Raw genomic sequence first — 16,980 nt, forward strand, 5'->3', positions numbered from 1 at the left:
GGTTGCTATTGGCCAAGAAGACCTCTGGCTTCATCCAGGGAAAATCAGAAAGCCCAGTTTATCTGTCATTAAAAAGGCATACTGGGACCAAAAGACTCAGAGTATGTGTGAGACACTTAGCCCTTTACTCAAGAGGTACATTTTGCTCAACCAAGAGCTTAAACCAGCAATTTTCATAGACTGCATCTATCCGGAAGAAAAAAGGGCTCTCTATTTTAAATTTCGTATGGGTACATTACCAGTGATGGCGGTGACTAACAGATGGCAAGCCGTCTCACATTGCGGATCAGAATGCTGTCCTTGCCTTCATGGTGGCCAAGAAACATTATCCCACTTCCTTTTATTATGTCATTTTACGCTTAAACTCCGCAAATTGTACTTACGTCCGCTTTTTAGATCATACGGGATCAGGAAATGTAATGAGGCGGAAGTGCTTTGTATGCGATCAGATGAGAAACATATTGTGGCGAAGGTTTCAACTTATATATTGGAAGCGTGGAAGTTACGTTCATCAATGTACTCACAGTTGGCCTAAGTATAATTACTTGTGTTATCCTAGCTATCATTAGTATGAGACATCGCTGAAGGTTGCTGATTAAACCAGGCAAGGTCCTGGGTTATTATTATACTGCTGGCAGGTATCGCAAGAACCCAAATGATTAGTGCAAGAATAGGATATTTAAATTTTAGATCTATAATGTTTTTAGAATAAGTAAAGAGTCTTATGCCAATTATGGCTAATAATCAAGTCTTATGATATTGCAGGGCATATTGGATTCACCTAGGGCCACGTAAAATCAAAAACTCAAGTATAGTTTTTCTTTCTTACAATGTTTTATTTAATGTGATTTTATTGCGTGTGATGGATTGATATTTATTGTGTATTATTGTTATGGCCGGATAGGCTGACAACAATTAAATAAATGGTAAATGGTAAAATCAAGCCTTAAAGACTAAGAAGGCATTTTTCTGCTAGTTTTCAGAAGCTCCCCATAATTCGTGGAACAATGCAATACTCCATCCTTCTCCTGTACTCTTCAATCTGAACATGGTGCCCCTCATTATGCTACACACTGACGGTATCTCAATTCATACTGAAGACAACACAAATATATGCAATAGTCTACTCTTCCCTTGACATTGAGAAATTCAAGAGCTGCCTACAATTCATCTAGTCCTGGATGTTGAACATCAACCTGAAGCACAACCCCATCAGTATCAAATGCCTCCTTTACATCAACAACATCAAGCAAGAACTAATCCAATCATGCCTCAATAACCTGCACCTGGATGGGTTCAGCCCACAATGTTCACCTGCTATTAGGTTCCTTGTATTCATCGTTCAAACTTCACTCATCCTTAAGGAACTATTGACAAAAAGACTCATCCCAAATTACACTAGTTCTTCCTATGAACGAAAGGTACACTCGAGGACAGCAACAGCAAAACAATCATCCAAATCATCTCTCTCACTACTGCATGCTTCATCAAGAATTTAAAGAAATTTTAATCGTGATGCAAAACCACTGGCTCTTAGTACCAGCTTGCACCATTTTCGAAAAGCAGCATTATTTCTAGAGCCATTTCTAAAGAAACCTCTGCTTGTCTGTCTGAAAAGCATCTTGTTCCTCATGAAGTACCCTGTCCACCAAACCCTTATTACACTCGCCTTATTCAGAGAGAATTAGGAAGTTAAGGCTCTGATTTAAGAAAAGTGGTGCTGCACTCAGTGCAGCGCCACTTTTTTTGTGCACCTTAGCACCCCCCTTAATGCCACTATGTGTGTGCCATATCTAAAATATGGCAGTAGTTAGGAGAACTAGTGTCAAAGGTTTTGACGCCAGTCCAGAGCTTTGCAGGATTAACGCAAAATAAATTGACGCTAATCCTGCAAAGCCCATTGAGGCCTATTGAAAACAATGGCATGCCTACGTTTAATGCCTGCTCTGAGCAGGTGTTAAAAGTCCAAAATAAATGACGCAAAATAATCTCTTAGATTTCTTTGCGCCATTTTTTCAGCCCCCCTAATGGGGAAACGTCTTCTTAGCATACATTATTTCCGGGACAGGCATAATGTGGCGCAAAGGATTACAAAGTGGCACAATGCATGCAATGCGCCACTTTGTAAATTTGGTGCTGTGATTTTGGCCTTGTTGTGCCACATTGGCATTAAGAAAAAAATCGCTAATGTGACGCAAGGAGGCGCTAAGGGCTCTTAAATCAGCCTCTAGGTTTTCCATCAACGGGTCCCAAGTAATTCAGTTTACAGAAAACTTCCTCCTGTAGACAGATGGAGTAAGGCCCATCAGAGAAAGGACATTACACCACCCACTGTATTTAGGATGGATGATGTAATGTTTCTTTTTTTGTCTATCACCACCAGCAACAAATGAGGGACAGTAAAAGATGATCCTTTCCCCCTGCACACACACCCTGCAAGAAAACTCCGTGCGTAGAATTCATTCACTGTTTCGTTTCTCTGAAACAAACTTATACCTTGAGAGTTTGCTTCTGTAAAACAAAAATAATATTACAAGTTTAGAGAATTGCCGTCTAACCCGAGAGCGACCAGTCAACCCAAAGTTTTGTACATAGAAAGGATCCCTCGGGATGGTGGTTCTTTTCAAAATGCAGTGATGAGCGGCTGTCATCGCTAAATATCATGGGCAGTATTCCATCATAATGGCATCTGTTATATCCTTTGTCATTATGACGAACAGATTACCATCAGTCGAACTGTCAATCAGTCCCTCAGTTGAGCTTCTATTCATAGACAGGGTTAGCATTTAGATTTGTGTTTACAGCAGTTTGTGTCTTAAAGTGTCTCCAAATGACTTTTAACAGTTGTTCCAACTCCATAATGGCAGCAGTGTCTCTTAACCTGCCCAAACAGAGACTTTTGCAGAGGGGTTTAGTAAATAATGTATACGTATAGGTATTTCTAGAATTTTTTTAAAAATATATATAAGGCATGAGGTAACCGACTCAGCTTGACTGCCAAATCGGTTTGGCATCGAATCGACTACATGAATAAGAAACTTTGGGCATACGTAGCACATTAAGGGCCAGATGTAGCAATCTTCCAAATTGCGACTTGCAATTTGCGAGTCCCATCGACTCGCAAATTGCAACTCGCAATTTGGAATGCAGAAAGGTGTCTCAGACACCTTCTGCGAGTCGCTATGGGGTCGCAAAGACCCACCTCATTAATATTAATGAGGTGGGTCGCAATTTGCGACCCCATAGCGATTCAGGGCACTCACGGGGATGGTGGCCTGCTGGGAACAGCAGACCACCATGTCCCTGACTGCTTTTAAATAAAGCAGATTTTTTTTTTTCAAAGTGCAACCCATTTTCCTTAAAGGAAAACGAGCTGCACTTTGAAAAAAAAAACGAAACCTTTAGTTTCGGTATTTTTCAGGGCAGGTAGTGGTCCATTGGACCACTGCCTGCCCTGAAAAATTATTTTTCGTGCCAGACACAAAGGGGAAGGGGTCCCATGGGGACCCCTTCCCGTTTGCGCCTGGGTTACCATCCACTTCAAGTGGATGGTAACTGCGCTTTCATTTGTGACCGCAATCGCGGTCGCAAATGAAAATGCATACCATTGCGACTCGCAAATAGGAAGGGAACACCCCTTCCTATTTGCGACTCGGAAATGCATTTTGCGAGTCGGTTCCGACTCGCAAAATGCATTTCAACATAGCAGAGACGCATTTGCGACTCGCAAACGGCGATTTTCACCGCTTGCGAGTCGCAAAGTCTTTGCTGCATCTGGCCCTAAGTTCTGCAGTAGCATCTGCACGCTAGTGCTTTCAGTAGCAACATTCCTAGTAGTCCTGCCTTTTTTATACAACTGGTTCCTTCCAAGGAACGGTTGCAGTGATGGTAGGCACATCACAGCAGATTTTCCCTAGATTTCGAACAAAGCTATTTAGGCAATGTTGTTAAAATGTCATAATATCAGAATTCCGATATATGTTTTACAACTGAGTTCAAGACTTGATACTATGACATTTCAGCATTTCCTAGCATTCTAAGATATATTGACTGGGCACAAGTATATCATCCAAGACAAAGAATAGGGACACATATGGAGAAACCAAATAATCGCATATTCCTTGAAAATCTAAATGGATCAGCACGAGATGTGTATATACGGTGAAAAAAGCATAATTTCCAGAGTGATGACAAACCTGCACCATGAAAACAACTGTTTTTTGTGTCAGTATCCCAAACCAGTGCCCTATTACGTTCAACATAACAGGCATGGAATGCAGCTAAGAGGTATGAAGTTATTTATTTTACATTCTCATATTACAGGTGGCAGTGCCCACTCATTAGCACCTTGGCTGTTGACCTCAATCTTGCACCATCTAAGTCTTTATGATTGAAATTACAACCATCCCATGTCACGACGTGCAATACAATCAAAAGGAGATTGTTCTACTCAAAGTTTGATTTTAATCACTCCACATATCAGGTGGTGACTTGGAAATGGCCCTTTCTGTAGGGTTATCGCCAGACGTTTTTGCCTTTTCCATCAACCTTTTTTCTGAATTTGTTTTTGTTAACTTTAAGACTGTGGGCACTTTACCACGACTAACCAGTGCTAAAGTGTGTGTGCTCGCTGCTTAAAACATGGAAATATTGACTCATACACAATTCTCATATTAATGTACTTATAAGTCCCTAGTTAAGTTCACTCCATGTGCCCAGGGCCGGTATATTAAATGCTGCAAGTGAGCCTGCAGCACTGATTTTGCCTCATTTGAAGATGGCATGTTCTGTTTGACCTAGGCAAAGCCCTAACCAGGCAGAACCTACCACTCCAGTCAGGGGTGGGTGATTACACTCAATGTATAACCAGCGCTCACCCTAGGGTAGCTTTGGCACAGATCAGTCAGACTTTTAACAAGGGCAATGTGTAAAGCATTGGCACTTCAATACCACACAATACATACACTGAACATCACAAAAGATACTTTACATGAAGTGTATGTAAATAAAGTTTATAGTCAACCAACACATTAGTTAACACAATATTAACAGAATGTAAATCTTGGCATAAATCACATTTAGAAATATCACTAGCAGTATTAGGCCCAAATGTGTTAAACCATGAGCAGTATGTACACATGAGGAAAATAATACTTTTCCTCCCAGCACCGTCATACTGTGCCAGCACGCTGTCATCACGAGACCCACCCTAGCGATTTCCCCAATTCATTGTCACACAATTCTCGGATGCACCCTGTCTCACAACAATAGCAGCGATGTGTACATACAGAGAACAGCAGCGCTTTTAGATATTTCCGCTACCTAGGCCACACAGGTAAAGCCCAAAGTCAACTGTGATAGTCCTTAGACCAAGAAACAATGTGTATGCCACACCACTATGCAGTGTAATCACTCAGAGGCAGTCACTCCCACTCACTCGCTCTGCACTGCTACGCGGTGCCACTGATATCAGTCAGGCTATTGTAACACAGACTCACTCACACTTGCTAGGAGGTGCACTGATATCCAGCAGGATAGTCGACACTGCACTCGTAGAACACCTCCTTGGGCCCAAACCTTCCTCCACCCTCCAACCAGTTCCTACAACCCTACCCCTACACGAGCTAGAGATGATAGCACCCTTCTCACACATACTAGGCACTTGCAGCTGGAATTATACTTATTCAGAATTCCAGGGCAAAGTTGGAGGGAAGCAAAGAGAGAACAGCTTAGCAGACAATAATAGACAAATAGAGATGTGGCCACCACTCAGGCAGTTCACTCAGGTGGTCTCTACACTGTGCCTTCGGCACAGGCCCCGATCTGCCAAGCATGGGAGAAGGGTCACTCTGGGACACACGCTGTTCACAATGACTCCCAGCCCAGCCATGCACTCCAATATACAGATAGTTACCAAATCTGTACCTCCTAGGTTGGAGGCACAACATTCGGGGCGCAATTATTTCAGTTGGCCCAGACAGTTCTGGTTGCACACTAAGAGTTACCCAATTTATACCTCCATGGTGCGTGATGACTTGAGTAGCACAAGACAATTCCGGACACATAGGAAAAGTTACCAATGCAGTACCTCTCTGGAATGGGGCACAACTTGTAGTGCACAATGATTTGAATCACACCAGACAGTTCCAGACATGCACAAAAAGTTACCAGTGCTGTACCTTCCTGGAATGAAGCACAACATGTGGGGTGCGATGAGTTGAGTAACACCAGACAAATCCGATCAAACACAGAAAGTTACCAATGCCATACCTGCCTGGAATGAGGCAAAACGTCTAGTAGACCATAACTTGAGTCACACCAGACACATCCAGTCACCCAAACACACAGATGCAAGTTCAGCAGTATCACACAAGGTAGAATGTGATACTGCTCAGAGAATGCTCCCACTTCCGAGGGGCGCAACCAGTGAAAAAGACACTGCATACAATGAGCATGCAGCCAGGTGAAATGTTGCACGCTCGACAAAGGCGGGCCATGCTGGGTCCCGCAACAGGCGAATCAGCTCACTACCAACCAGAGGATTATGTGTATCATGGTCCCACGATGAAGTTCCACACTCCTTGAATGCGGTCAGTACTTTCAAGGCTCTGCAACAGGGAAATCCAATCTCCGGCACAATAGTGAGGGGCAGATTTATACTCTGCGCTGAATTAGCGTAAAAATAATTTATGCAAACTTAACTCTATATATATTAATATTTTAGTGCTAGACATATCTAGCACCAACATTTTGGAGTTAAAGTCAATTTTTGGTTGCGTGAACAAACCTTGCATCAATGAGTGCACAGGAAGAAGGCGGGCCTAAATAATGGCGCTAAGCTTGCTTAGCGCCATTATTTACCGCCTGGGTCTGGGTAGGCGTTAGGGAACCTGTGGGCCCATTTCCATGGTGGAACACCATGGTAAGAGCCCAAAGATGCTCTACGCAGGCCCCAGGGTCACCCCCACTCACACCAGAGGGACAGCGGAGGATGGAGGCCCTCATCCCAGGTAAGTAGAGGTAAGTATTTTGTTATAATTTTTTAATGTGTGTGAAAAAGTAGCTTCTTTCTAGCATGGTTACCCTCATTTTATGGCCTGTTTTTTATCACGGGGATCCTGCTAGCCAGGACCGCAGTGCCTATGGTTATTTGCCTGTTTGTCAGTATGTTTGACTGTTTTGTCAGTATGCTTGACTGTGTCACTGGGATCTTGCTAACCAGGACCCCATTGCTTATGCTCTCTCTGTTCCCAAATTTGTCACCACATGCCGGTAATCCAGTATTTCATCTCAAATTGGCATACTGGGGCCCCCTTATAAAAACCCTTGTATATGGTAGCTGGGGACCCAGGGCACTGGGGTTCCAGGGGATCCCTATGGGCTGCAGCATTACTTTTGCCACCCATAGGGAGCCCATGCAAAGACTCCTACAGGAATACCATTGCAGCCTGTGTGAAATGGTGCATGCACCATTTCCCAGCCATTTACAATGCACCAGGTCACTTATAAGTCACCTATATGTCAGGCCTTCCAACTCTGAAGGCTGGGTGCAAAGTACCTATGTGTGAGGGCACCCCTGAACTAGCAGAGGTGCCCCCACATCATTGAAGACCATTTTCCCAGACTTGGTGAGTGCGGAATACCTTTTTACGTGTGCACTGGACATAGGTCAAAACCTATGTCCAGCTTCATAATGGTAACTCCAAATATAGCCATGCAAGGTGTGTAACAAAGACCAAAAACCTCCTTACCTTCAGGAAACTTCTCAAGACCTGGCTGTTCGAGCAGTAGCAGCACCTCCTCCCCCCCCTCAGAGCCTTGAAACCCTCACGGGTGAGTAGTGCGCTTTACAATTCCCTGACTGATTGATTGATTAACACCTGGGAATTGTACCCCAATACTGATTCCAGTATTGGTTTTACAATTCCATGCAATCTGGGGGCTCCACAATGGACCCCAGTACTGCCATACAAGCCTTCTGAGGTTTCCAGGCAGCCCCAGCTGCTGCCACCTCACAGACAGGTTTCTGCCTTCTTGTTGTTTGAGCAGCTCAAGCCCAGGAAGGCAGAACAAAGCATTTCCTTTGGGAGAGGGGTAGCCTCCCAGAGCCTCTGGAAATGTTTTGAAAGGCAGAGATGGAGCCCTACTTGCATAATTCAGTCTACACCATTTCAGGGACCCCAGTCCCTGCTTTGGCACAAGACTGGACAAAGGAAAGAGGAGTGACCACTCCCCTGTCCTTTACCACCCCAGGGGTGGTGCCCAGAGGTCCTACAGAGTGTCCCTGGGTTTTTCCATTTTGGATTCCAAAGTGGTGGGACACTCTGGGAGCATCTGAGTGGCCAGGGCCAGGAAGTGACGTCAAATCCCTCTCCTTATAAGTGCTTACCTGTGTATCTGACCAATCCCCCTTTCAGGACTATTTAGGGTCTCTCCTCTGGGTGTTTTCTCAGATTCGGATTGCAAGACTCCAGCAGGAATCATCTGCATCCTTTACTTCATCTTCTACCGACAGAACCCTCCAGGAACTCTACAAACTGCAACAAAGAAGCAAAGACAACCTCTGCAACATTGTATCTTCAGCTTCTGCCAGCATGTGCAACTGTTGTGCATCCTCTGAGGACTGTCTGTCTTCAGCCTGCACCTGAAGAACCGAAGGAATATCCTGTGGAGTGACTTCCCTGCTTCAGCAGGCACCCCTCTTCAGCGATGACCAGTGGCACGGGTCCCCTCTCCTGGTGAAGTACATCCATCCTGCAACACGGGTGGTAGACTGAAGTTGTTCCGACGGTCCTAAGCACCAGCTGTCCAACTTTGGTGGAGGTAAGAGTTTGCCTCCCCACGCAAGACAGTAACCATGTGCTCTGCATTTTTTGCAGTTGCCAAGGCTTGTTAGCGTCCTTTTACAAAGTTCTTTGTGCACATTGTAGCTCCGACCCCCAGCACTTCTTCCTGCGTAGCACAGCCTCCTGCGTGGTTCTCCAGCGGCGTGGGATCCCTTTGTGTAGTGCTGCATGGGCCTCCTTTTGCACCTTCTTTATCCCCATGCTGTGAGACTCCTGTGTGTGCTGCCTGGTCTTCTGAGGGCTCTCTGAGTTGTTGAGAGCCCCCTTTGACTCCCTCTCCTCGGTAGAGTCCACTAGGTCCCTCCTGGTCCTGGGCAGTACCATTGTCCGCTAACAGTGAGCTTTGCGGGTGCCTAGGCTTTTTGGCGGAATCCAGCGACACACACCAGACTGCAATCATCCATCCGGCATGGGACATCATCTGCACCAACAAGAAACCCGCATCCGTCTTCTTAGATGCAGTACTGACTGTTCTTCACTGGTGATTCTTCTATTGCACCATCATCCGGGTTAGCAGAGGCTCCCTGGACTTTTCAGTGCTTCTTGGACTTGGTCCCCTTCTTCCACAGTCTTCAGGTCCAGGAATCCATCATTGGTGTCTTGCAGTCTCTTCTGGTTCTTGCATAATCTTCTATCACGTCTTCTTGTGTGTTTCAGGAAACTTACTGTGATATTCACCTGTTTTCCCAGACTCTGGGGTGGGTTCTATTACTTACCTTTAGTGTTTTCTTACACTCCCAGCGTCCCTCTACACACTACACTTGCCTAGGTGGGAAACCGACTTTTGCATTCCACTGTTTTAGTATATGGTTTCTGTTCCTCCTAAGTCCATTGCAACTTATTGTGATTTTCATTATTTGCACTGTTTTCTAACTCTTTTTACAGCTATTTCTGCATTCTAGTGTACATACTGTTTTTTTTTGTTAATTCCTAAAGGAGTATAGTCTCTAAGGTATTTTTGGCATTGTGTCACTAAAAATAAATTACCTTTATTTTTGTAACACTGAGTATTTTCTTTCATGTGTGTGAGTACTGTGTGACTACAGTGATATTGCAAGAGCTTTGCATGTCTCCTAGATAACCCTTGGCTGCTCAGCTATAGCACCCCTAGACAGCCTAGCTTCTAGAAACTGACTACATTTCACTAATAAGGAATAACTGGACCTGCTATAAGGTGTAAGTACCTTTGGTTCCCACTACAAACCAGGCCAGCCTCCTACAAAGTGCCATTGGGGGCCCTGAAATGCCCCCCCTACATGGCACTGGGCGCAATGTCCATGCCCAGGGGACCCTTGTCTCCTGTGCTGCCCATTGTGGTGGTGGACATGACTCCTGTCTTTTATAAGACAGGATTTGTGTAATATGGTAGGTTTTACGTCAAGAAATGACTCTAGGCAGGTTAAAAAAAATTGTAATTGACTCTTACCAGCATACCGTCATTTTTTGGTGCAAAACCTCCTTCTCCCATACCGCCACCCCCACCCGGCTAATGTAAAGATTTTTATGCTAGCCCACCTTTTGCACTGGATTGCACTATTCTATTGATATGGCACCCGACTAGCATCCTGGAATGGTGCAAGCCGGCGCTACACTTTTTGAGGCAAAACTGCATTAGTACAGTTTTGCGTCAAAAAGTATAAATCAGGGCCTTAGTTCCACGCCAGCACCGCTGCTCTCAGGTGATGCCCATCAGATGATATAGGCACTTAAAAGGGGGCTGCTCTCCAGATGACACAGGTAGAAGGTGTGGATCCCTTGATGGAGGTCTTTGATGTCCCTGAGACCTCCATGAAAGAACAGGTGGTAAGTCAACATGCCCTTCAAGAGCACACTTCAGAATGCCACACAGCACCAACTAGTTTACCCAGGCCAGCCACAATGCAAGAAGGGTGCAGAGTTCCTTCCTAGGGCAATAACTACTCGTTGTGCACAACTGATTCTTCTGGCAGTGCGCACCATGTTTCTGCAAGTGTATCTCCCCTTTGCTGCAGTGAGGCACCAGTAGTCATACTGTAGTGTGCATCCGAAGTTCCGGAAGGTTCAAGGGTTCCTTTGTACCACAGATGTCTCCCCTAAATTTCAGTCCTGTCTACCATGGAGCTTTGGAAAGAAGATCTTAACTTTAGTGGGGCCCTAATCTGCTCTGAGAGGCCAGGTGCCAGAACCTCTCCCTCAGATTTATCCAGTCAGGCCCACAAATGGCAGAAGTCTTCATTTCAGTTGTGTACCCAAGTTTTAGATCTTTCGCTGGGGAATGCAAAGATGTGCCCCTTTAAACCCCAGTGTGAACTTGAGTCGAATTATAAGGTATGAAAAGCATTTTAGGGCAGAGAAATGTTCTCTTTCTAGAAATGGCATTTCTCCATGATTACTGACAAAACCACCTTTACCATTGAAAGGGGTTTGTCAAGACAACTCTAATTATAGTAAAAATCATGAAGCTGCTCTCCTGCAATTCACTGTTGCAGCTGCGTGTAATTGTAATACGTTTCCCATGTTAACCTATGGGCAGAGCAGCTCTCCTATGCAGTGAAAACATACATGGGTATCCTTCACTCTCTGGGCATACGTGCCCTTGCGCACATACAAGCCTGCATTGGCAGGCTTAATACATGTTTAACAGCACACCTAGGCTGGCTATGACAGACTGGGAACATATTTAAACACGCCATAGCAGCAAGTGCACATCCTGGCTTGTTATGATAGGCCCAGCGCGTTTGGCATGCCAGGGTGCCATTGGGCACATGCGCACGCTGTGGCCAGTGGCACTTCCTTGTATATGTAGGAAGGTTCACCTGCTTCCACACTGCATTGACAGGGGGAAAGGGACCAAGGCCCTAAGGCAACCAGTAGAACCTATGGAAAGAGCTGACCCCATTTGGGGGTTCTTCCCTACTGGGCATAGGACACCCATGCGTACCTGCCCAGCCTCCCGTCTACCATCTGACTCACCCTTAGGGGTGCTCTAAGGGTAGCAGAGGGTCCCCTCAGGACTGGCTATGATATTAGTAGTGCCAACCTTAACTCAAGAGAGATTGTGACTCTACAGGCCTGTAGTGCCAGGTCTGCTACATGCTTCACAGGCAAGTCAGTGCAACATTCCACTAGTAGCCAGGGCAGTACCCACCCGGAGCATGAGGTGTACCTTTTTACAGGTCACTCCAGGGTACAGCAGCTGAACCAATCTCTCAAGTGCCCCCTCCTATCATGTGTCAGCAGGGCACATGTGCTTTCCTACTGCAGTACGGTGGAAAACTGCCCAGAGACCTAAGGTCATGCACATAGTCAGCAAAAGACCAGGAGGAAAAAGCAAAAAAAATCAGGGAAATCCCCTAAGAAGCGCCTTCTCCAACAACCGGCAACTAAATGAGCTCTTTCAGCATGTCTCAGGCCTGCCATTGCAGAGCCAGTTTGTGTTCTTATGAAGTGCCATCTCGATCCAGTAATTTAACCCTCTTGCCAGACCCAAACCTTTCTTTTTTTGTACCAATATGTCCCCCATAAGGTAGGCCCTGGACAGCCCACGGGCAGAGTGAATTGTATTTAAAAAGTAGGACATGTCTTTTTAAGTTTTGCATTTCTTGGTAGTGAATAACTTCTAAATTCATTTTTGACTACTGAAAAGACTTTCTCTCCCATAGGAAAAGATTGGGATTACCTTATTAAATTTTATAAATGTAACTTCCAATTACAAAGTGATAGACTTTTTAAGTTTGATGTCTCTGGAATCCTAATTTAAAATCCTAATTTATCGAGAACTCAGATTTCAAATAACAATTCTGAAAATACCACTTTTAAAAAGTTGGCATTTTCTTACATTTGCCATTTGGTGCCTTTTTGCCTGTCTCTGATCACTTCTGTGGTGTGGGTGACAGCAGGGCTATGTGTATTCTCTCTAGACAGCCACACAAAATGGGAGCTTAGGGTGTGACTTGAGAGGCCTCAATGGGTTGTTAACTGGCTTAATGGAGGTGGAACTTAGAACCTGCCTCACTTACACCTTAATAGTCTGTCTTTTCCCCACACAAATGGCTGCATACTTCCCTGTGGTGAGTCAGGAGCCAGGGCAGGAACAGAGGACCTATGTGCACTCGCTGAAGTCTTTCCTACTTCAAGGCACCACTGGGCATAAGAACTGGACCTCATACCCTACCAACTCAGTGCACTTCGGGCCTGTGGATACTCTGCCAGGAAGAAGGACTTCTATACTGCTGAAAGAACTTTCACTCTGTTGGATTCCTGCTGTATTGTGCTGACCTGCTGCCATCCTTACCTGGTAGTCAGAAGGACTGGCTCTGCATCGCTCCTGACCAAAACCAAAGTGATTTCAAGGACTTTCCGGATATCATTCTGTTTTCTGAAACCTCAGAGACACAAAGGACGTCCAGCTCATCTACAAAAGCACCTGGACTCTGCTAACTGTGAGTTTTGCCTTACTAAGCGGTGCCAATCGAGTTCTGGGCCCTTAGAAGTAGGTATAAAATGCTGCTCCAATCAGCACCAACACATTGCCACCTGTGCGCAGATCAGAACCGGCAGATCCCCCTGTTGCATGGATATTAATCAATCAGTGCATCTGCCACATGGCGTGGATCAAAGTTAACAGGTCGCCTTCCCAGCATGGATCGAACTCGGCATATCGCCTTCAGAACCACAGCATCTCAGACCTGATGCATCACTGCTGCTGCATGGAGAAAATTGATGCATCCTCATTACTGTGTGGGAAAGATGGACACATTACCTTTACTGTGGAGATCACATCAATATATTGCTTAAGCCTGCACTCCACATCTTCAACATCGACACAACCAGGATTAAGGTCCTTTTGTTCAGCAGGCCTCACTGGGTCTCTGTAGCTGGCCCTTGCTCTGTGCCAAGCTACCAGAGGGTAAGTGCAGGTTAACTTACGATGTATTTGCTACTTACCCTGACTAGGATTGTGGTTCCTGCTTGGACAGGGTGCATACTTCTGTCAAGCAGAAATCCAATTTGTAACAGTAACTAATCATGCAACCCTTAAAAAAGTATTTGGAATAAATACTATGTGCTGCATGTTCTATAACGTGGCATCTCAGCGAAAAGCACACCTGCTGTGCCCCAGCAAGGACATGCACAGAGATGGGATGATGAATAAGTACAACATGTTGCTGGGTTATGGGACAGAACCGAGGGGGCAGATGGTAGATGTCAGCTTATTACAAACCTCTTCTCTTAGGATTCTTTATGCCTGTTTTCAATCAAAGGACCAATGTTACTACGTCACAGAATAGCTTCTGAAATACTCTAACTAGCCTGTGGTAACGATGAGTTCACACCAAGAGCAAATTCATTCTTCTGTGTCTTTATTGTGATTGTGCCAAGTGGAGTAGTTGGTTTGGTGTCTATACAGAATTAATGTGCCGGAAGCCCCAGCTCTTATATGGCCATAATGAAAGCTGCGCCTGACACTGAGTTCAGAAGATAAGCCAAACACACTATTATGGATTGGTTGCTGAATTAAAACAGGTGACACAGTGGTCCTCACGATGTTTGGTAAAGCTTTATTTAATAAAGCACATGTTGCAAACTGCAACACACACTAAAACCATACAAGTACACCATCAACATACCTTTTTTAATAAAGTACTTGATGTGTTCTGTCATGGCTTTTTCCTATTAGGAGTAGTGTCCGACTGCAATGTACGCATGCTACTGAACTGTTTATTTAATGGCTTTATAAGATTGTGTTGCAGCCTGCATTTAGAAAAACATAAAAATCTTTACAGTTCTCTGGCATCCTAACCTAATTTTTAAGGATATAATTGTTCTTGGCTTTTACCCCCTTAGAGCAAAGAATCAAGTTGGTATGGACTTACATATTGCCCATGTCATCTATCTATAACACTTCTCCCTCCTCCTCTTTTCATCAGTGTCCTTTGTTAGAAGCAGCAATTTTAGGGCCTTATATAGAGTGTGTCAGAGAGGTAGCCTATTAGAAACTTGACTGATATCCCGTCCGCCATAAGATATAATGGACTTGTAATACAGGGGACGGGACATCCTTCACTTTTTGCAACGGAGTACCCATTCACTAAACTCTAACTCAGGCTCTTAATTCTTTCAGAAGTGAGTAAACTGCATTCTTGAGCAGTAACCTCCATTGTGATCTTGGCAGGTATTAACGTTTGCCTCCCCTCTGCGTCACTTTAAAAGAATGGACCGAAAATGTTTAGAAGAGAATGGAACCTTAAGTCCTGACTAGTGTGCTTCAATAGCAGCCTTAAAGTAAATTAAAGTTTAACACCTCGGGGCATACAGTATTCTGCATAACCGCTTTGTACTTAGTGAGGAAAATTGTGCACTTTTATCTCACAAGTGTATCTTAGGAAAACTTAGAAGACATTTTGAAGTTAGATTACAGTGATTTGTAGATGCGCTTCGACAATCATGGCACTACCCTATCTGCTAAAAACTATAACAGATGTTTTAAGTTCGTGTGCGCTTCATACGTGAATCAGACACACAAGGTAAATATAACAATGTGGTGTAAGTTAACACTTATGTTTCCCAAATCCTCTGATCAAAAAATGCAGGTCCATCTTTTAAAAAAACACCTTCTGCTCAATGAAAAGCCCTAAATGAAACAGGAAGAAATGATAGCCGCTATTTAGCATAATTGCATCTGGGAAGATTCTTGGGAAAGGCTCAGTTCATTCAGAAATACATATCTCCTAATGTCCTCTTGCCCACTAGAATGATGGGCACGTATGTTATCCCAATTTGGCATATTTGGATCTCCTCCGTAAGCCTGTGTGGAACGTCCTGAAGACCTTATAGTCCCAATAGCAAACCATAATGGTATAAAACTAACGTATAAATAGTATTAAGTACATGGCAACCCTCACCAAAATAGGAATCAAGAAGATTATCAACTCATTGAGGCCTTATATTTTTACTGCTTGAGTTAAAGATACTACATCATGGCTCTGGGCATGAAAATGGCATGCTCATACTCAAACCGGTAAATGAGAAAGGTGGAAAACGTGTTGGGAGCATTAACTCATCCAGGTTCAGTGAATTTGGTTCTCAATTGTTTAATGTCTCGAGGAGGAAGAGAATACAGCTTTTAAGTTTATTCACGTTTATTAAATTAATAAAACTACATCAAGATTATACACGGAATTGGAATACCAATGTTTTAACTTATGTTAGTGAGAAATCAAAAATTGCATACGATCCATTAGGTACATACCTTAGGCAAGAATAATAAAAGACAAGAATAACAGACAAGAATTCTCAGTAAATGGAAAATGATACATGACAAACGAATGATAGATGACAAAAGAAAGCGTCAGTAAGAAAGTGCCAAGGAGAAGAGGACCAAATCTTAGACCAAAACTTAGACCTGGATATGATAACCCAGGGAATGCAAAAAAAAAGGTTAGGCGAAAGAGAAAAGATTTAAATTAAAAGGGCTGCCAAAGTTTGACAGGAAATAGGATAAAAGGACTGTGAAGTTAAATAAAGAAAAGGGCATCAGAATGGTAAAATTCCTTAGAAACTCTTTTGAACTGATAGGATAAGGAGGTTTAACTCCCATTCCACCCACCCCTCTCACGGATTTCAAATCTATCCATGAATCTGTCCTTGCCCACCCAACATTAAACTGATCAGCGGTGTGTTAACCACTGTGACTCCCAGTAGTTTATTATTCACGGTTTTCCACTGGATAGCTATCCATGGACCCAATAAAAGTCTTGATTGCTCATAACCGACCAATGCATTCATCATAGTACATGCATCTTGATTCGCTTCCAGATATTTGTCCTACAATGTCCTCCATCTCTGACCATCAGACAACATCGTCTATAGGCTCTCACAATTGTATCCTGTTGAAATTATGCAGATTTCTGTATTTCTGGAAAGCTATTTTGTTCCCCTTGCCAGTGCACTCTTAGCTGCACTGGGTGCATCATGGAGTATTGTACATTTAATTGCTGGTGTTTTTTTCCAAAGAGGTAAGAAAACATAATGCAACCTTTGTACCACCTGTGTGAAATCTGGGTACGGCACTATTCAATCTTCTTGGAATGACAGTGTTCTCTTTAATCTGGCCATCTGCGGCACTGTGTCCCTGTCCCGTTAGTTCAATATT

This window comes from Pleurodeles waltl, chromosome 1_2 (genome assembly GCF_031143425.1).
Source record: "Pleurodeles waltl isolate 20211129_DDA chromosome 1_2, aPleWal1.hap1.20221129, whole genome shotgun sequence".
NCBI lineage: Eukaryota > Metazoa > Chordata > Amphibia > Caudata > Salamandridae > Pleurodeles > Pleurodeles waltl.